This window comes from Rhynchophorus ferrugineus, unplaced genomic scaffold (assembly GCF_030347505.1).
Source record: "Rhynchophorus ferrugineus isolate W39M unplaced genomic scaffold, kcgeb_rfMv2 rfM3, whole genome shotgun sequence".
Taxonomy (NCBI): domain Eukaryota; kingdom Metazoa; phylum Arthropoda; class Insecta; order Coleoptera; family Curculionidae; genus Rhynchophorus; species Rhynchophorus ferrugineus.
Window position 1 is genome coordinate 68447770 of NW_027472582.1, and position 23351 is coordinate 68471120.

The window sequence follows — 23351 nt, forward strand, 5'->3', positions numbered from 1 at the left end:
AAAACTGTAATTTTCAAGAAAATAGAAAAACGTATTTATTCAAAGTATTAGCCATTTGATCTATAAAGCTTTGTCATCTTTCAGGCAATTTATGAATGCCATCCCAACTGTTTGTCTTTTAAGCCATTCTGCCATTTTGAGCCATTTTTGAGCTAATTCCTTCGATTGGCCATTGATGCCAAAAGTTGATAGTCAAGGGGTCTGGAGAACACGGCGCATAGACTATAATATGTCTCATCCAAGTGCTTTCAACGCTTCCTTGATCGGTTTTGCTTTATAAGAGGGTGACTTGTCTGGTTGTAAAATCACTTTACCGTGTCTTCAGTCCCATTCTGGACGTTTTTGATCAATGCATGATTCAAATTGACCATTTGTTGTTGGCAGCGATCACTATTAATCGAAATTACACCACTTTGGTCCCACATAGAACATTATCTTGCTACCAAAACGATTTAGCCTTGGAGTCGAACGTCCGACCTTGCCAAGTTTCCCATCATAACCTTAGAGCAGAATTTATACGGGCGGTTTTTAGATTTTCCTGTTGCCTGTCATTCAATTGACTTAACACCCATCTTTCCATCTTTTGAATTTACTTCATTTCTCGTTATCGGTCGCTAATTCTTTCTTGGACCATATTTTAACCCTTCTGCTGATTGTGCTTAAGTTTGGGTTAGGTCTTCGTCACATAATTGTTGCAGTTTCGCATCGTCCAACTTTTTCGGTCAATCAGAACGTTATTCCTCTTGCCGATCAAAATAATCACTTTGAATTTTCGAAGCAGCGCCTCACATGTCTTCACGGTTAGAGTCACCGTAAGTTTCTACCAGCAAATGATAACTTTCACCGGCTTTGTTCTTTTAATTAAATAAGAAAACTAATGAGGACTTTCGTAAAATATATCATGTATAGGTTTGAAGCTTGATATTATAAGTATAATAAAATAACATATGCGCCAAATCCTAGCGACATCTCTTAGGAAAACCAGTAATGACATTCCGGTACGATTGATATATAATATGTTCCTTTCCTATAGTTCAACATTACTTAACATATGGCCAAATTATTTTCTTCAATAAACATTATTATTACTTGTGACAAGAACACAAATTCAGATTACTAAAAAACGAAACAAAACAATATAATGTAACACTTCATCAGCACCGTATTCATTTCATCAATTATATAATGGACCATCCATCTTCGGGTCATACACTTGTCGTGTTTCGAAACGAAAAACAGAGCTGCTTATTTATATTTACCTGATTCCAAATCTAATCAATCCTCCGTAATTTTCCCGAGCCACCATTAAACCCGAACGAGTTCGCCGCGTAGGCCGTGAGCTTCCTATTTCGAAATTGCAAGATATTTTTTATTGCTAAGAAAGCGTAGAGGTGGGGCCTCATTAAAATCGCACGATAAACGCAAAACGACGTTCAGCGTTAATGGTTTTCTAGAATTATTCTTTCGGCCCCCTTATTCCTAAGCCAACTCGGATAAAATAGCGTTGTCCTAATAAAGTCAGGTGAATTTATTTCAGTGCGAATTTTTACACACTCATTTTTTTTAGATTATTTTCTGTGCTACCATTCTTTATATTGTTTGTTTTAACAACTCATTAAAAAAATACTACTTGTAAAAAATATTATAGAATTGACATGGTCTACCCCGCCCTCTCTACCGCCACAATTTTCTCCCTGGAACCTTCACTACCCCCCTTATAAATACATCCATATGTCAATTTTATAAGAGAAAATATTGTTCTTAAAAAGAACTATTGACCGCTGAACTTGCGATGATCAAAGCTTTATCCTATATAGCACCAGAAATTTTCCAAAGAATCGCTAATCCATACCTATTCCCGAAATTCGCTCGAAGGTTCCTGGAAGAAAAGAACGAGGTACAGCGTCGTTGGCCCAAGAGGCCAACCCTAACAAATTCTTTGGCTTCCCTTCGTTACCATGCTGTAGCTATGAATCGACTAAGATTGGATCACTCTTGTTTCTCGCACGATCACTTGATGACTTCCAGCTCCCCTGCTCACTATGAAATCGATTAACTTCCTAGAGTCCAGCCTATTCTAAGATAAGTATCGCTTACTAAAAACCATTACCACTTCGGTATAATATTCTATATAATCTTCTTAATCTAAAAAGACACCTTGCTTTAATTGCTAAAAACCTGATTAATATTTTTCTCCCATGATATAAAAATATAATTAATTATGTAAAATTTCTAATACAATTTACAATTTTTATACAACACAATTTTTATTTTTTCTTTTTCAGCGACCTTATGGCAATTTAACATGTTGCTGGAGCAACTATATTAAATTCATATATTTCATTTGCTATATTCAATGCAACTATCTATATTAAGAAACTAGTGAAGCATGCATGGAGTATATCTAACTACAGTAAGAATCAGCAAGGCGATGTCAGCAAGAATTAATGATGTACGAATGTTGCCATGATGATCTCTCTCTTCAACTTCAGTTTTGATTGGTCTTTAACAGAATCAAAATAAAAGGTCGGAAGTAAAATGAATGATGAACCTCAAGTAGAAACTTCAAAACTTCAACAATCAAATGATATATTGCTATAAGATTCACAAAAGATAATCAATTATATTGACCCTGCCTGCCTGAAAGGCCCGCTTGATAATATGTTGAATATATATAGAGCATTGACCGAAAAAAAGTGGTAATCGGCATAAGGTAGTGTTTTTTTATATAACATCTTTATTAGATACGCTTAGGATAATCTTAATTTACAATTAATTTATTACTACTTTTCCTATGTACTTGGATTAATTAACAAGCAAGACGAGTGCAAGAAAATACATCAATATGTATTCCTCAATTATAAAATTATAATTATTTATTAATTATTAAGTTATAGCTATAGTTTACACTAAATGTATACACTTTATATAAGTTCCTATGGTTTCGTTCGTTTCAATCTCCTGACATTCTGCGCGCTGTCCAGCAGTTGTATTGCTTCCACGTTAGTATGATTTAGTAATCTTCTTTAGTGTTTCAAGGTGAAATCTTGGATAACTTCGCAAATCCATTTGATTTCCAGGTTATCGTGCAGTTCTTCGTTGGTTACAGAGCGAGGCATTGGTAATCAATCGAAGAACCTTGTGCAACCTCACATTTGCACACCATAGGTCCAAATTTGCTTTATAATTGTATTATACTATTATAAGAGGTTGATCCTCTTTAATTTAAATGAAGTTGAGAGTATCTTCCAACTAACCAGTATAGTTGTTTTATTTTGGTTCTAATGTGTTTTACTTTTTGTCTAACATAATGCATAAGGTACTGTGATTGATAAATAAGACATAAAATATACTGTTCATACCTCATGAAAATAACATAACTTATTTCTGACTTTAACAAAGAATTGTTTAATACAGTATATCACAAGTGATATGTTGAATTCTGAATCTATAAAAATTAATTCCCAACCTTCTTATACATTCAAAACATGAATCCTTATACTACCATGTTCTGAAATATGTATGTATATATATTCTATCCAAAGTATTGCTACAATAACATCCACCAGTAGGAAATAAACATATTTATCTGGCTCTCTTTACGCAGAAACCTTGTTTAAAGTTTATGGGTACTATTTATAATTCCACTAGGTTTACAGCACAGTAAAGTAAATAAAAATAAAACGAAAGTAGTATCAAAATCAAACCAATAAAACCAAAGCTTTTATATATAGTAGTTTTTTTTTATTATTTTAAATTACTAGATGACCTGAAGCAAATCAGAAATGTTTACCCTAATCTTTATTTTTACAAGCTGGAATATATCTTCTGCCTATAAAATATAATCTGAAAAGAAACACTGTGACTTAAATTATACATAAATATATGTATAAGACTAAGGGTACATTTTCACATTTTTATTTGGTTTTTTATTTCTGTTTCAGGTCAATGACGTGGTTTATTAATGTTCAGTAGTGATCAGTGTATTTCTTCTTCCTGATGTGCTAGTAGAACTTAGGTAAGTGTGTTCGTCTTCCGGTTATTAAAGAACTAATTATTCCACATTTGCTATACTCGCGCATTCGCCGTTATATTTTATTTAAAGAATAATAATTACAAACATTGCTGATGGTTATCTATTCAAAACTTTTAACTAAGGCACCTTTCATGTTAGTGGAGTACTTGTTGTACATACTGTGTTGATGTTGTTATGTGTGTTGCTGTGATTATATTAAATTAATTCATTTTTCGGTTTTGTAGTGGTGTCCGATGCTTAGTCGCATTAGCTACTATTTTTAGTATTTATATCCCCTTTAAATTTCTATAATTGCTGACGATTTAAAGTATATTTCGCTAATGCTAGTTCAATTTTAATCCTTCTGAGCCTTTTTCTGTATCGGTTCATTTATTTGAACGCCATTCAGTGGTCCTAATGCATTCATTAAATTTCACCGAACTGTCCGAGCCGAACTTTTGCTTCATAACGTTTCTGCGAAGCAAGCTCCAACTTCCGCTCTTTCATTTGCGATGCCGAATAAGCTGCACCGTTAACATTCGACTGAATCTAAACGACCGAACTAGTCGGAATCGACCCACTAATTAAATGGTGGAAATTGCCATTGTCTGAAGAAATATGCATCGTCCCGACAAATCTTTGTAATTTTCTACAGGGAATTTTACTCCTGGGGAGGTCTCAGTTAAGCCGGGCCCGAAACACATTCGCCAATACCGTCATCAGCAGTTAATTCGATGCAGTTAACCTATAATATCGCAGGAGCTGAATTTCGATAAAACATATCAGCAATTTTAATATTGGTATTATAATTAGACTGCAAGTCTCTATATAATGTATATGGAACTCTTCCCTTGAAAGGGACACAATAGATACAAAATGTCTCATTAAAAAAGATAATATTTGTTCTATGTACTGTACGAACGTCAAGAGTTTAATGGGGAATCGAAAGCAATTGGAGTCAATATATAAACAATGATTCTAAATGAATATTGGCTGTATTTGCTTAAATCATTCATCGAATATGATCATTTTTCATTCGAAAATTGATTTAAAAAAACCACTTTGAGAGGGTGGTATGATAATGCAAATAATAAAAACTGGACATCGTTCGACATTCAGAACGAACAGAGTAGAAATGCTTTAAAATAAAATGAAAGCCTCAGGATACTAACCAAAGTCTTTCAATATTTACTAATATATATTTTTTAGATGGAGTTATTTGAATGGAGTGAGATAGTAATTTAACTAATTCATATTTTAAAGCCTTCTTTATACCAACTAGCATTGATCTGGACTTGACGTACTGCTGAACGTGAGCTCTGAACCACGGTGCTCGGCATTAAGCCTACCGACTGACGAGCGACCAACATAGAAATCATTCCAAAAGACCTCTGGTTTTACACAGCCTGGTTACTGGCGTGACCGGGACCATTTTCCTTGTCAGATTTTGTTACACGTTATCGTCAAACATGTTATTAAGACCTATATTTTGCATTTATTTTACATTTATTTTAGGAACTTTATTTATGGTCAGTAAGAATCAATCAAAATTTTAAGTTCTTATTGAATTTTCCTTTCGTAAACTCAAAAACAGTTCTCTCATTTATTTTCGGTAGATTCTTCTTTAAAAATCTTTTTACGTCTTGTAGTACTACACTTCTAAATAAACCTTAGATGCTCCTTTTTTATAATTACATTTTATCTGGACTGGTTCTACTATTTAGATCATGCCAGAAGACGTCCGGTCTCACTCAGCCTGGTTACTGGCGCGCATAGGATCACTTTTATGGTCGGATTTTACACTTTTGTCTTTTGGGCAATCTTAATTCTAAATAATCACAAACAAATTTACAACCATACTCCAGCAGGATTCGGACCCGCGACTATCACAACAGTAGAAGGACCGTCCTGTTGCCAAACAAGCCGGCGTGATTAGAAATTGTTATCAGATGACATCATATCAGATATCAGAAACTCATTAATTCTCGTAATATGATGGTATGGGCTTAGTTATCAACTCTTGCTTATTTGAAGATGAAATCTAGAATTTAGATGATATTGCGAGGGGTAATCAAATATAAACGGTAATTTTACTATTTGGCTTAGCACGTAATTTCGATCTAGAGTATTCGATACTCGATAGGTTTTTTGGTTTGGCAGTTGTGCTCTGTTCTGTCTACTGTACGCCTATGAATGAGCTCTTGGTGATCGGTTTGTTGAGGTTGTTGACCGAAAACCAAAGACATGTCAGGTCCGAAACACTCGAGCACCCTACTTATAGCCCTGACTTGTTACCTTGGGATCTTTTTTGCGCAATCCCCAAATTATATATTTTAATAATTCCTTTTTGTCGCTAAAAATAAAATTTATTCTAAAATGCCTTGTAACTTCAAGAAATAAATTTTGGGAAGAACTGAGAATATTTTGCAAAATAAAACTGTATGCCTGACTATTCAAATTAGAATTCAAAAACATATAATACAATATCCTGTGATAAAAGGTAATCAGAATATCAAGTAAATTAAAGCAATTACTTCAGAGAATATAAAGTCGTTTCAATTATTTTTGGCCATTAAAATAAATAATTCACTTATTTTTTGTTAAAAAAAAGTCAAGAAATATAATTAATCATACATCTTACTAACTTGATACGGCCTCATGCGATGTTTTTCTATTCTCAAAGTCCAACGAAAAATATATTGATTAATAACTGATGATTTTGTTTTATCCTTGGCTAGTTTTGTCTTTAAATTATTTCAGTTGGTCTTATCAGCCAATGTATTTTAAATGAAAAACTAGTTTAAATTGTGTGAATGTTTCAGGTATTCTAAAGTTTTGTTTATAAAATTATAGTACATTAGACTTTTTATTGTTTATTTATTCAATACTTTTCGCGCCCATTGTTAGTACACTCAAAATTTAATATTAGGTAATATTAATAACCAGTATACCAAATAAAATGCAGGGCAACGTTAAATGTGTTTATAAAAATATTATGTGTCAACTAAAAGAAAAATAACAAAAAAACTTTGTGATGAATTAGAAATATCTAGTTGACTTTGTATAGAAAACTTTCGATGACAGTTGAAAGTAGCGCCATCTACTGTTGTTGCCTTGTCGATAGATGTTTAAGGAGATAAGAGCATTAAAACACATTTATCTTTAGAATTACGTTGTAACAAGGTAGGACAGTAAGGTTGCACTAACAAAATAGAATTAAATGAAAATCTACCACAAACAATTAACTATTTTAAAATACTTTACAGTATTGAATGCTCTATTAGAAATCGAAAAATCAATTTCGCTGATACGGGTGAGACATCTACCGGCAGGAACGCGAAACTCGCATCGATTTTTATCATTTCGGTTCTGAGAAAACAGGTCTCAGCTGGTGGAACTTCCTGATATCGATTAGAGCTTCCGCCGGCTACCGTTAGATGTCGCACCGCGACCCAGGCAGCTCTATTGATTGTGTGTTAGTACAGTGTTTTCTGATTGCTTTCTTCAATATTACGAACTAGCTTTATTGGGTCTCAATATTGTACTCTTATATAAATGAGATTGGTAGTATTAGTTGCACATGATTTTTTATTATATATAAGATGTAAGAAAAGCTAAAACACAGAGAATATTATTGAGAGATTATTATTATTACAAGCGGATTATAAAACGATAAATAAATTTAGTTTAAACCTTGTTAACCTATCTCAAAGATCCATTATTCCAGTGTCCAAAACTCAGTACGAATTGCTTGACTATATAAAGTGAGAATTCTTTTAAGCTCCAATTTATTCGACTTACCTAGCTCCCTCTGATTTTTGACTCTTCTCATACCGCAAAAATAATCGTCATTGGAAAACAATAATGAGGCTCATAAACTGCAGGTAAAATAATATAATCAAGGAATATTGCATACAATTGCACTAATTTCTCCAGAGTCAATTTAGTAATTTTTATTAAGAGTTTTACGTGACTCTATAAAAAATTACGTTAAAGTATTGGCAGAATGTTATGACTATTATATTTACCTTCTTGATTAAACTCATCACCCTCTATAGATATCTGATACCGGTAATATGAAACTTGATTTTCCTGCGTTGTGGCCACCTAATCAGTCATTCGTGATCATTTGACGCCAGGATGAACAACACTAATGCATTAGTTTTAATCAATATGGTTACACGTTGCTTTAAACTCTCAATCATCGGTCAGTAAAACCATATGGACAGAATGAAAAATATAAATTTTTAAAGTATTAAATATCCTTATTGAAAATTAACTTCACTATTTATTATATAACATTTTATCTCTTATAATAAATAACCAAGTTATTGTAATTACACTTGCTTTTATTCACAATTTATTATAAAACGGAATTAATTATTTTAATATTTTTTAATTAATCCAAAAACCCATTAGAAATATTTATCTATTGCTTTGGATTTTTATTTTTTACTAACAATACATCTATAGTATATTCAAAGATTTTTTAGTAAAGCGTCATGGATATTTGTGACGTCGAAACATCGCAATGTTGCCACATCAACTCGGATTTCTAGTTTGGCTTTGACATACAAGAAAATTCTATTCTAAATAAAATAATTGAACAAAAATGTTATGAAATATAATTTATTTTAACATTATAATACATTTAATTTTAACCTATTTTACTTTCGTTTACGTTTTCTTTTTACGTTTAGTTCTAGTTTCCTTGGATGATGTGATTGCTTGTCAAGTTATCTTGGTATCACTGTATATTCTATTTCTTCCGCTACTATCTGTGTACACCATTCTTCATAAAATTAATCAATGAATTCTATCTAATGTATTTACCATATCTACGAAACAGTTAGTATTCATTCTCTCGTCATACGTTGTAACCTAATGCTGATGTTTAATTTTGAACAATTACAATCGTAACTTTTTACACAAACCTTTAACGCCCTATAATACCATTTTCTACAGTTATATTCAATTATTTATGTGCATAGCTTTAGTTGTTTCCACTCTCATCACTCTGGCTCAAGAATTTCCAGGATTGCAGAGCATTATCAAATATCCTGAAAGTTTCCTTCAATCACTAAACTGTTAATTTCCAATCCGTCTAAAACATGTTCACGATTCTACCATTTGTCAATTATTTCCTGTGTATGTCTTATCGAGTTCATCCAAACCGAATGTGTTATGGTTGACAATGCTTATTTCCACATATGCAAACAGTTTTTGATGGAATATGCTTCTCGACCAGCAATATATCTGCTATTAATTTCATTTTTAAACAAAGTAATATGACATATTACCGAGCGACTTAAAATTTATCAAAATAATAAAAGAGCTAAAATAATGTTTGTCGGCTTATAACCTGTAGTAATTATAAATACTATTTTGAATAATTTAGCGTACATCTGACAACCGGACCAAAATTCTTGAAAGCAAAAGTGATAGAAATTTTAACACTTACCTATAAATTATTGTGGCTGTATAGTTAACTGTAGTTTTTAGATATTCTATAATGTTAAAATAAATTATATTTTTGTTCAATTTTGAACATTTTTGTTCAATTATTTTATTTAGACTTACTTTTTTTTGTATGTCAAAGCCAAACTGAACAAAAACTCAGAGTTGACGCGGCAACATTGCAATGTTTCGACGTTACAAATATCTATGACGCATTACTAAATAAACTTTGAATAGATTATATATATAATCCCTCCAAAAAAATAATGCACGTTAACAAAATTTATAATACAATATTACAGCATCAAATTTAAATTTTGATTTATTTTAACAATGTAGTACACCTACTGCATATTAGGCAGTTAAATAAACAGACGCAATATTTTATAGGTTGGAGTTGTTGGATGATATTTACATTGAGCTCTGTTTCTATCTATCAGCTAGAGTTCCATGCACCTTTTCTTATATAGTGGTATCTCGTGGAGGCTTAATTTACTGAATTGACTATTGTATATCCAAGCTATATATATTTACTTTCATTACAGAACATACTTACCTTTTTACGTTTAGTTCTTGCTTCCTACGACCTTGTCTATCCTTGATCATCATTTTAGTATCTCTAAGTTTCTTCTGTTGCTGATTGTGTATATCTTTCTTTATAAAACTAGATTTAATCATTACATTTTCAATAACGACATTGCCGTATCTGCAAAACGGATGGTATTTATTCTGTCCTCATAAATTCTAACATAATGCTCATGTATATTCAAAACAACTACACAAATATCTATGCACATAAATATTTCAAACTCGACGATATGATTTTCTACAGTTATTCTATATTAGTTGTTTCTGGTCTTATCAATCTGTGTTGATAATTATCAGCATTAGGCCAAAAACCCACACCAAAAAAGATGCTGTCAGTCTTATTTAGATCAGAATAACTTTAGTTGATTACAAAATTGTTAATTTCTATAATCTCGAACGATTCCATCAATTGACAATTTTTCTATTAGTGTGATAGAGTTTATCCAAATTCTGTAGACATGCTTCTTTCTATAGTGTATATCTTTTTCTGAATTATTTCTAAAAAAAAGTAAATTACGCAAAATGCAAACATTTAGTTTTTATTTAGCGAGCAACAAAACACTAACTGAGCTAAAATAATATAACTGCGATGAATAATTAAAAAACACTATAAGTAACAAAACAAATGTCATTCTAACTTTTAACATTTTCCATCAAATTTTGTTGTATTGACAATCTTTATTGGCGGTTTGATAGAGTGGCATATGTTCCGTTTTAAAATATTCATGTTTCTTCTAGACACATAAATTGAAATAATATAACAGGTCAATTGAAAAGTCCCCGACCTTAGTAAAAACACATATTTTTGTGGTACGGTGGATGACGAAGCAACTCGAAGTCCAATTTATGGATTTTTGCCATTATTTTCACTGACTTGTCACATGGTGCATTGTCTTGGTAAGGGAGCACTTTCTTTTTCTTCAAATCCGGCCGTTTTTCGACGATTTCCTCCTTCAAACAGTCCAATAACACTATGTAATAGTCGCTGTTTATGGTCCTTTCTTCTTCAATGTAGCCAATAAAGATACCTCTATGCGCATTCCAGATACAGACGTTATAATCACATCATCGTGATAATAATATAATCACGTTTCATCTATTGTCACATATCGACTCAAAAACTCGGGTTTATTACACTTGATCATCTTCAAACACTGCTCCGAATCATCAACTCGTCGTTTCTTTTGGTCATTTTGAGCTCGTCCGGCACCCACATTGTACAGAGCTTTCTCATACCCAATTATACGTAATATGATGTACACGTTCAGTTGATATCTTCAAAGTGTCTGCTGTTTCATTCAATTTCAATTCATGGTCATTCAAAATCATTTTATGGATTTTTTAAATGTTTTCGTCGGTAACAACCTAACATCCACTGCGTTCACCGTTTTCGGTGCTCATTTCACCATACTAATATCCTGAATTTATAGCGATCCATACTAGAACTACAAATGAAATGCATTTTTCATATAAATATTTCAGACCCACGTTAAAAATTTAACACTTACGGTTTAAACGCATTAATATTAGAATTTCAAAACCATCAAATCCGGAGGGGCAGCATAAAAGGAAATTGTGTAAAACAATATGTTGCCGTCGTCAAATTGTATATAAAAATAAATACCCTTCATAATTTTTATTATGAAGCCATAAACTTATAATAAATATATCCCGGAATAAAGCTGCATCCAATCCTGACCGGGTATAATTTTAACGGTTTCGTCGCCCATTAAAATGGGAAATATATCGAGGGAACGTAAATGACGTCCTGATGGCTTTTTGAAGTTACGAGACCGTAATAAAGTGTTAATATAGAATCTTGGGATACGTGTATAAATTCATGGAAACGGCCATGTTTACAGCCGAACAGATACGAATCAATTTAATCAACTTTATTTCATGACCGACCTAGGGATATTTGTTGCGGATTTTTATCCGTAGGTGTCGCTTAAAACGGGAATATTTAGCGATCGCTACAATTATTTAGATTACCACAAATTAACCCACGGTGGATTCTAAAGTTGTCGACGTAGAGAATTGGTACCATGAGGTCCCGAATGGAACAGACAAGCAGAGTCAATACACACGAACAAATGAACATTCCTACAATAATTTTTAACCCGCCTTTGAAAGGCATCATCTTTGAGCACCACGAACCCGCCTTTACTGACCATTGATCTTCAGCTGCGATAATTTTGTTCGAACTCCACTTAACTACACCAAGAAACTACTATGAGTAACTACGGAATGATTGCTAATGCAACGCCAACCTGTTCTTTTTTTCTTGATAATTAATTTATTTCCAGTTAATTAAATGTCTTCAAAATTGTGACAGCCTTATTATCTCACCGGGAATCCTACCGGATGCGCCAGTTATGAAATATGAAGGAGTTCAATGGTTAAAAACCATAAATTTACTTCAAAATATTGTTTCATTTTAACGAAAGAAGAGGCCGTTGGTCTGGACAGCTCATAGTTCCAATAAATGATACTGTTCTTACACAAATTTCCATGGTATTCCTGTATGGAATGATTTTCTAGGTTTTGGTGACTCTAAGTCTTTATAATATACGAAACCTGTGTTTTTTTTTAATAATCAATTTGTTTCCGGTTAATTGAGTGAACTCTAAAAGGAACAGCCTTGTTATCTCACCAGGAATCATATCGATTGTGCCAGTTATAAAATGTGAAGGCCTTAAGCAGTTAAAAACTGAAAATTTACTTCAAAATACTATTTTATTTTAATGAAAATAGAAGCCACTGGTCTGGACAGCTCATAGTTCTAATAAATTATACTGGTTTTACCAAAACTTCCAATTACATTTCCATGGAATCTTTCCAGATCTTGTTGACTTTAAATTCTAATAATGTACGGCAATCCACTAGAAGAAATGACTTGTTGAACGGTGGTATAAAACGGCATTGAGAAATTACTATATATTAAAAGCAGGTAAAACAATGTAGTCCATAGATAGCACCCTAAAAATGTGGTAAAACAAACACAGTGTATTGGTTAAGAAATTTATAGTGCCTCCGCCAAATTCGGGTTATAATATCAGGATAACGAATTTAGTCATTCATAACTAGATTTTCGACGGTAACTTAACCGATAATTTCAGAGCCAATTGTCTGGATACAGGGCCGCACATACTATATTTAACCAACAAGCGTAGCCTCTAATTGAAACGTAACTTATTGCCATGCAAAGAAGTGAACTATCGGCAAAATCGCAGAACCAACGGAGCAACCGAGAGAGATATGTTTATCTTGCGAATGTCTTCAGGAGTTCTGCGGTTTAAAGTTCGAAAGTTTGTCACTCAAACCCGCAATACGCTTTCCCCTAAATTCCTGGTATCTTTGCATATTGTAAGGATACAGGAAACCGCCTGCAGCCGGAATGCCTCAGATGTTTGGAAATTTCGATTTTCGACAAAAGTTCCTTAAGCTACGTTAAGAAATGGCCTGATAAATTTAAAGCATATCATCGTCAATTATTCGTAAATTGTTCATTAATTGAATATGTAGGTTACTAAATTTGACATAGGTTGCTTGCGGAACGGGTAACATATATAATATTTCAATAGGTAAACTCTTTTCAGCAGAAATTCTCCTTAGGTTAGCTATAACTACATGTAGCTACGCGATATATTGCAAGAGAGTTAAAAATAAATCATTCCAATACTTTTTGAAATATCTTACATTCGTTCGGAATTGAGGTGTTCAGTTTTTTAAATTAGATTGAAATCACAAGCAATATATTAATCGACTTTGGCATGGATAAAGCTTATACGGAGGAAGAATTTTTAGGATTAATTTTTTTGTGTAATATGCCCTACAAATAAGTAAATTTCAATAACACGAAATATGCCCAAATCAAGCAACCAGGAATAGCCGTCATATCGGTGACACTTATTATATAAACAAATATGTTTAGCTCTATTTTGATTGGACCTGGCCGACCCGCTGCTCGCTGCCAGTTCTAATTCTGAAACGGTGGATTATTCGCCACTTCTGATGTACGTAAATAGACCACGGACGTGTAGGTTTACTATACGACGTCAATTTGGCAGCGCTGTACCGCAAAATACAGGCAGAGTAATTTTAGTTTGGAAGTCCTTACTGTTTTTAACTGAAACCATATCAACACGGAAAGTGAGTCAGTTAAGATATTATTAAACGATTTTATTTCATTTAAACAGGTATAAACAGTTTATAACAGGTCAATTAAAACCTCCCGGGCCTGACACATAGATGGCGCTAGTAGAATTAAATCCAAATGTTTTTAGTTAGCCCTAACCCTGAAAAGATGCGTGTATAAATTTAACAGCTGTCGGATCATCAATTTGTGAATTATAGTATTTTGAGTGAAGCAGCTTTGGTTTTTGTGAAAAGAAAATGGATAAAAAGGAACTTTGCGTGTTGATAAAATATTGCTTTTTGAAGAGAAAACATAGAGTTGAACCAAAAACTTGGCTTGACGCTGAGTTTCCGAATACTGCTCCAGGAAAATCAACCATCAAGGATTGGTATGCTAAGTTTAGAAGTGGTGAAATGAGCACCGAATACGGTTAACTGAGTGGAAGCCCAAATGAGATTGTTACCGACGAAAACATTTAAAAAATCCACACAAAATTATTTTGAATTACACTAAATTAAAATTGAAGGAAATTATACTCTAAAGATATCAAGGGAATGTGTACATCATATCATTCACGAATATTCGGATATGAGAAAGCTCTGTGCAAAGTGGGAGCTGCGCGAGCTCACTTTTGACCAAAAACGACGACGAGTTGATGATTCAGAGCAGTGTTTGAAGATGATCAAGCGTAATAAACCCTAGCTTTTGCGTCGATATGTGATGAGGTCCTACAGACAGTTATCCGAGTGGACTGCACACGATGAACCCGCTCCAAAGCGTGGGAAAACGGAACAGTTGGCTGGCAAACTTATGGCGTCTGTATTTTGGGATGCGCGTGGAATAATTTTCATTGACTATCTTGAGAAAGGAAGGACCATCAACAGCGACCATTCCATAGCGTTATTGGATCGTTTGAAGGACGAAATCGTCGAAAAGCGTCCCCATTTGAAGAAAAAGGAAGTGCTGCTTTACCAAGAGAATGCACCGTATCACAAGTCAGGGAACACGATGGCAAAAATCCATGAATAGGACTTTAAATTGCTTCTTGATCCACCGTATTCTTTAGATCTGACCGCCAGCGACTATTTCCTGTTCTCAGATCTCTCAAAATATGCTCGCTGGGAAGAAATTTTCGTCGAAAGAAGAGGTGATCGCCGAAACTGAGGTCTATTTTGAAGCAAAGGACAAATCGTACTATGAAAAGTTATCGAAAAGTTGGAGGGTTGCTATAATCAGTGTATCACTCTTGAAGGGAATTATGTTGAATAAAAAAATCTAATTTTGCCAAAAAAATGTTATACTACGGGGACTTTTCAATTGACCTGTTACTTATAGCGTCAACAAATTAATCTGTCTGTTTTATCAGAAGGTACATTCTAATACCAAAGAAAACACAACATAAGCAAACATTTCATCACAAAGCATACTAACGAAATTTCAGAATATCAAGTATGGTCTGTTTTTTGTTTACAAGGTATTTAGATGATCGTGACCAGATTTATCAGATTCATAATATAAACATCAATAGATCCATTTTAACTATAAAAATTTCAATTAATTTGATATTTGGTGAATTCAGAACAGCTAAGAAAAAGTAAGCCCTGTAAATTTTACTGGTATTAACTTCTAGTCCATTTCAACATTCATTACTAAATGCATTTTATAATTTATCCGTTACCAGATATTGCAAGTCATAAATATTTCAATTTGTGCATCAAGATTTGAAATTATTTTTTTAATTTTTCATTTGTTTATGAGTTTTTTGCCCTCATGTGGGAAACAAGACAAAAGAGAAATCAGTAGGCTAACGAAAGCCATAGAAAACAAATTAAAGGTGACCTATCTGTTATGGTGAGATTCGAGAGCATTATGTAAGATGATAGCGTACATTAAATACATTTATTGAAGGGAAAAAATATGAGAGTTTCTGTTTTAAAGATTGAATAGAGGAATATACAAGTAAACAACGATGTTCCTTTATCTAAAAATATGTGGAAATGGTTTATACTTTTATAAAATAAGCCTGTTTATTTTATTAAATTTATTGTTGTTCAATGTGCAATTTCATTATTTAATATATAATAAGTTTGAGATGTCATTAGTTCATTTAATTATTATATATGCAGTATTTTAACATTATATATTCGATGCCTTAACTTTCTATATCCTAAAAAAAGAAAGTGCCTAATTGTGCTCTTTATTGTTTTAGTTAGTATACAAATATATTTTACTTAATTTAAAATTGCATATGAACACATCATATCACATAAAAGTAAATAAAAATCACATATAAATGATGCTTTAATGTTGTTACAGTTCTAAAAATAATCTTACTGATGTTACTTTTGTTATAAAGCTCTGTAATGTAGTAATTTAAACGAATTTTAATTAATTGAATGTCATTATAAGAAAGATAGCGAGTGTTAGTTCTTGAGAGAGTTTGTATGTGTTTCAATTTAGACATTTATTAGTGTAATTAATGTTATATATCAAATATATTTCTGATTTTATATTGAAAATATTGTCAAAACAAGTTTTATTGATTTTTTCAGGGTCCAAATATAACTGATGAAGAAAAACTGCATAGATAAGTGAATTATTAGCATGAGAATGTCAAACTAAATCGATGAAAGAATATGTGTTTTTGAAGATTATATATATTATGGTTCACGTTTATATCTTCCTGAAATTCCCTAGATTAACTTTGTATCGAAATGAAAATCACTTGAAGAGACATAGCTGCCTACTTTATTTAAATATCGCGAATGAGTTTTTATTTATCTAATAGGCCTTGTCTAGGAAATCAATTTTAACCTAAATTTTTAAAAAAATTCGTCGATATAGTTTTGTTCCTATACTGGTAAAACTATAATTCTGTCATTGACAGTTGTCATTTTCAATATTTCAACAACACGGTAATCTTCATTTTTAAAAATGGCAAGTTTTTGACTGACTAACCGAATCACAATACCGTTTTATATCCAAAATATATTGTTGACTGATACCTTTCGAAGGAGCCATGGTATAGTTTCACTGAATAAGTATTACTAACCATACGTTTATTTAAATTCATCTATTTCATTGAGATAAAATGAAATTACTTTTTTCACGACACTATATTATTTGTAATTCAAAACGGCAAAATTTTAAGCTAGATTAGTTAATACCAATGAAATACACCTCAGAATTTTTATTATAATATGTTATATCTATCTAACTTATTATTTCAATAAATAATGAGCGCATAATATATTTATACAATAATATATTTACAAATATATTTTAAATTAAAATTAACGTAATATGAAAAAAAAATAAAAAGGCAACCATAACTGAAAGAACAATTATGACCCATATGTAAGAGATAATATTCTAGAACGGAAATCTAAGTAAATAGTTCTTTGCTATCTATTCCATGCATACTGACCAGAAGTAGTTTATCTATTTATGTATTTTTATAAAGACCAATCGTCTTAACAGGCCTTGGAGTATCCAGTGTAGAGCTACATTCCAGAAGAGTTAAATAGAGAAAATGACAAAAATTAAAAAGTAGACTAAGTATATATATATATATATATATATATATATATATATATATATATATATATATATATATATATATATATATATATATATATATATATATATATATATATATATATATATATATATATATATATATATATATATATATATATATATATATATATATATTCTTATCTAAATAAGCATTGGGTTAAGTGATTATTATATTTGAGACTGTACGTGTGACCCAGGAAGTTTCAACGAGATTTCCACGTCCTGCTTTAACAGGAGGTTTAGCCGCTACCTGCTAAATGGGTTGTTAGACGTAAGCTCTGGAAACAAATAACATACCTTGTGCCAACATATCTGGGGATCTTAATACGGACATGGGAATAAAGGCGGCTATTTTGAAATTTAATATAAAGTTCCACAATATTTTACGACGGATTGGCAATATAGGGTTTTTTATTATATTATTTTTTGATAATCTGTGGCCTATATTTGTGATAATTGTAAAGTATGGTATGATATACCCAAGGATATATTTTAAGGATAGAGGTTATTTATTATCAGAGAGTGAATTTTATTCCTGCCGAAATAGGACTAGTAGAAATAGAAAATAAGAGGTAACCTTTTAAGAAATAATTCAAAGTATTTTTTTTCGAAATTAAATGAAAGTATTATTATCTTAATCCGCATAAAATTAATATTAATTATTCTAGTGCACATTTTGTTGTTAAATAAAAGAGTTCGATATTTTTTTGCTGAATATAAGTGAAAGTTTTTACTCTCATGAATATTTTGTGAGATGTTTGCTTGATGGTTAAAGGCTTTTTCGTAACGCTTTTAGCTTGTATTACAGAGTCATATGACTTTAGAACTACTGAAGATATAAGACTGAAGACAATATTCAAGTATTTTTACTGTCTGTTTCAAAGAAATGTACTAAGTAGGCCAGTGTGTTGTTTTGGTAATAGTTTCTGTAGTTTATAAGTAAGGCCGTCATGCCGTACTTCATCAAAGGATTGTGCTACATCTAAGAATGTAGCTGAACATGCCCTTTTACCTTCCTAGGCTTCTTAGGCCTTTTGCGTAGATAAACCTGTGGAAATATCACTACTGTATGTTGCCTTAATATAGGCGAAATGTTGAAATCAAACATATGATAAACTACTCTATATATTTTTTGAAACAATAACTGAATTATTAGAAAAAGAGATATAGCGACCTTTATATTGAAATGTGCCGCTACACATTTTGCATTGTGGATGATTTCAGTTTAATATTTCATATATTCCGCTCCACTTCCGTTTCCCACAAATAAAATTGATGAACCGAAACTACGTATTTTCTGCGCTAGGTGTTGTATATTAAAATTCGCTAAAAAAAGAGACCAAAACAATAATTTATCTTTTCGGTATCAGCAAGTTTTATAATAATAATTCAGTGCATCGGCTGGCGCCATGGAAATGTCGAAATATAAATAAAAATAATATTTTTCGGTCGGAAAGTTCTCGCTTTATCTTCAGCTGCCAGTTCTCCGGGCCCCCGGACCGCATGTAACCGTGGGAAAAGGAAAAATTCCATATGATAGCGCTGAAATAATTTCACGTCGCAATACACAAGTTAATTTAAAATTTTAATGATGCGCCATGCGAAATTGAAATTAGGGCTCCAATTTGAATATTCGCCAACTCTCGTTCTGATTTCGGTGTTCTATTTATCGACCTCAATATTTTTGCCGGGTGTCGATTGTTCCCTACCGGAATTATTGCTGTTATTACGATGATTTGATTTTGGTATAATTGCTGGTCATTTTTGTACGGAATAATCCAAATAAAAGTTTTTTTTAATATCACTTATAGGGTAAACAACGAATTCACATTTGTAGTGTACTTCGAATAAAGGTTATGCCTTCAAGTTTTAATAAAATACACTATATCACATAATTTTTCTAACGTATAGTATATTACACCACAAGGGCCGAAAGTTGAATTTTTGGCCCTGCTTGGGATGATTCCCGAAGCTTCCGAAAATTCGTCCGAGTAGGACCCCGATTTCAAATTTTGGCCCGTGTGGTGTATACGATTTTTTTTCATAGTCGGTGAAAAGTATAGACATCCTAGACATCAACAGACTTCTTCGGCAATTAGATGATAACGTATTGTTCATTTTTTCAAGATTATTGAATCAAGTGACGACAGAACGATATTGATGATTATTTTTAAGGTTAGAGGTAGCAACGTTAATGACAGCGGTAAACAATTTATTGTAGCGACAGAATAAATAATCCCTAGTTACAAGTATAAATACGCATAATAAATTATTTCATCCCGTCGTTATAGAGGACGCGGGTGTACTTTTCACACGGAGTAAATGTTTAACTTTCTTCGCAAAATATTGAAATATAGAATGGAAACTTAAATGAGCACACCCGTAACCATGTTCTCAGTGTACTGTCACACCGCCAGATAAAAAATGATAGATTCCTTTATTTAGATGTCTATTACGGAATTAGAGAAGTTTCCCCGAGACCTAACCATTTCGTCTCGGCATTCAAAAGGCTCATAATCAATAATTTTTTCTCTCAAAGATCACCAGGAGCCAACTGTGAAGAGGATCTCACACATCCAGGAGATTTGGATAACTTACCACATTTTTTTACAAGCCACGTGGTAACTGGCATCCAATCTACAACAGCCTTCACATTATCATCCATGCCTTCCGTTCCTACACATATTATTAAATATAATAATTAAAAAAAAATTGAAAAGAATATAGGAACATATATCTAGTTTCATTACCTGAAAACTATTAAATTATTTCAGTTATTATTTCAGTCAATTATTATTTCAGTGCATATATTTTTGAAGCCATCTCTAGAATTTTTTATGTATTGCCCAAAGTATGTGCCAAAGAAAATTTAAAGCTAATTCTTAACAAAATGTTATGCCAGCAAAGGTCACTTTTTTTAAAACTATTACTTGTTTTCAACATCCAGAGAAGGGAAACATAATTAGAAAAGTAATAATTAGGTGTTGCTTGTTCTCATGAAATGGATGAATGAAAACTAATGTGTAAAAGTAATTAATTTATTAGTCATCATTGTACAAAACATGAACTCATTACCTATTTTATTTTAAATAGAAACACTCTGTTCCACTGTTTTACCTTGAGAGTAGTAGCCGATATATCATTAGGGTGTCGTTAACAATTAATATTATGTGTTTTTATGAAACAATTTGTTAACTCTTGTCATCACATGTATCTTTAGAGTATTATTCTCTACCACTCCAGCATTCTGCACAATCCTATCAACAGTTACACTTGCATCATCAATTGATATTTGAGTTTATTCTCTTCGGCTTTTGTCAATTTTTCAATTGATATTCAATGGATAGTTCACCTAAAATAGATGTTATTACTAAAAATATAACGACTAAAATATAGTTCTAATTGCTACCAGTCAATGCAATTTTTGTTATTATTCTTAACGTACAAAGTCCACTAATGAATTGACTACCTCTAGCTGGTGACTGACGTACTGTAGATATATTTTCATAACGTTAGTTGAAATAATGAATTATACCCAGGCATGTTTTCTTGCAGAATAGACACATTATATTCTCTCTACAAATGTAATATTTATTTTGTTAAATTTATTCAAAATAAATTAAATAACATGAATCAAAAAATCAAGGGATACTTACTATTGGACTATTTTTAAAACCAATTGTTATGGCTTTAATTGCTCGCAGACAGCTTCAAAAATGGCGATCATCGGGCGATTATTCCCGATTGCAAATTTCGATTTTACCCGAATGCACAGGGTCTACAGTTTAACGAATACTCGAAAAAACTACTTTCGTAAGGCGAAATCGATCAGTTGAGAACGTGGTACCTTATTTAATTCCCTTCTGAAAAGCGAACGACTTTTATGTTCTGTTATTTGTAATTATAAATTATATGATTTAAGTCGAATTAATGTATACTGTAATATTTTAAGGCAAGAACATAATTACTAGCATTCTAACGAATTTAGTTGTATATTAGTAGTGTTAAAATTTTAGAAATGCCATTAGTTTCACGAAGAAATTCTTGGAAAATCAATCTGCTATTTAGAGGTTTAACTTTTTCTACTTATAGCTGTTATGGCAGTGGATTTAATTTTGTAATATGTTCTAGACTATTCAATTAGCTTTTCTGAACTCGTACTTCAAATACCTTATGACTAACTTTTTTAAGAACTTAATGAAACATTATTCTGAATACGAATTTACCAAATTTTGTCGAAAAAGGGTTTATTTTCTCTTTTTAAAATCAGACCACCTCTCAGGAATAATTATATAATTGTTATAAAACTCACTCAAGATTTTACAGTATTATTCTATATTTATTACTTTACTAATCATGAAATTATGTCCACTTCATACAAGGACTTTAACTCTTTTCAAACCAACTCACAGCCGGCTTGGTTGGCGCAGTGGTGAAGTATGGGGTATGGTCGTAAATTTATGTTTGTAACTGTTTAATATTTGTGACTATCCTTAGGCAAGTCTGTAAACTCCGACAAGGAAAATGATCCTAGTCCGGCTAGTAACCAACGCCAGTAAGTGGGTAAGACCAGATGTATTCTGGGATAATATCTAAGTTGATCACTTGCCAGTCGGTCGAGTTAATGCCAAGGACCGTTATTTTTAGCCCACATTAAACTGTAGGTCCAGACCAGATAAACAATCGTTGGTAAAAAGGAGACTTTAAAATATATTTAAAAAAACAACTCTCAAAATGTTAATATTTCTAGTCACATTTAAATATCTGATATTTATCTTGCTATTGTTCCAATTCTTCTGTTTCAGAAACCAAGCCAAAGTGTAACCTTATAAAACTATTCTATAAAAGCTATATTAAAAAATAGGTTTCAAATTGTATCTATAATTCCTTGTACTTTGATTAGTCCGAAAACAATAAAGCCTTGTTGCGTTTGATAGCAAAAAAATAGGATCAATTTACGAGGAGCAAACAAATAGGCATTAAAAGGACGAATGTTGCAGCACTTGTTCCGACATGATTGAAATCCGGTTTCAACTTTTATGCACAAATATGCTGCGCAAAAAATCCACCGGCTACAAATGTTTGACCCACTTTCCGCAAAGGTTATAACAGATAGTGGAATATTTGATCGGTTTCATTTCGAATTTATTTATTTATTTGATAAAATGATAAATTGCCGAGTGTTCTGTCGGTTTTAAAATAGAATAAATAATAAAAATTTAAATGAATGGGCCTTTGAACGTTTTCGAAAAAAATATTGGTCAACTTTTAATATACTTTTATCTGTAACATATGGTAACTCTTCATTAAATGATAACAAAATTCAGTATTTTAAAGCATTTTGCCAATTCTCTAGGATACGTTTGGCACACAAGCATTGCATAATCTATGTAAAATAACAGTGAACTGACGTCATCAATACGTCGAATGCAGTTCCTATCGCAATTTGTAAATTCGTTTTAATACTAGACAATGTTTTCGATCTCTAATATGTAACGCAACCGAGTCAATCTATAAAATTTGTCTGGATATTAAAATGTTTGCAAAATTCTTCAAAAGATTACTGATATGGAA

At 32.1% G+C, this 23351-nt stretch overlaps 1 protein-coding gene across 4 annotated transcripts in view; it reads left to right on the forward strand.

Annotated features, from left to right (window-relative positions):
• Ten-a (Teneurin-a transmembrane protein) overlaps positions 1-23351 on the forward strand; it is a 1091387-nt gene that overhangs the window by 409904 nt on the left and 658132 nt on the right. For all 4 annotated transcript variants that reach the window (XM_076399553.1, XM_076399555.1, XM_076399556.1 and 1 more), the window contains one exon: positions 3945-4018. The gene's annotated coding sequence lies outside the window, so the exon portion shown is untranslated. The remainder of the gene's footprint in view (positions 1-3944; positions 4019-23351) is intronic.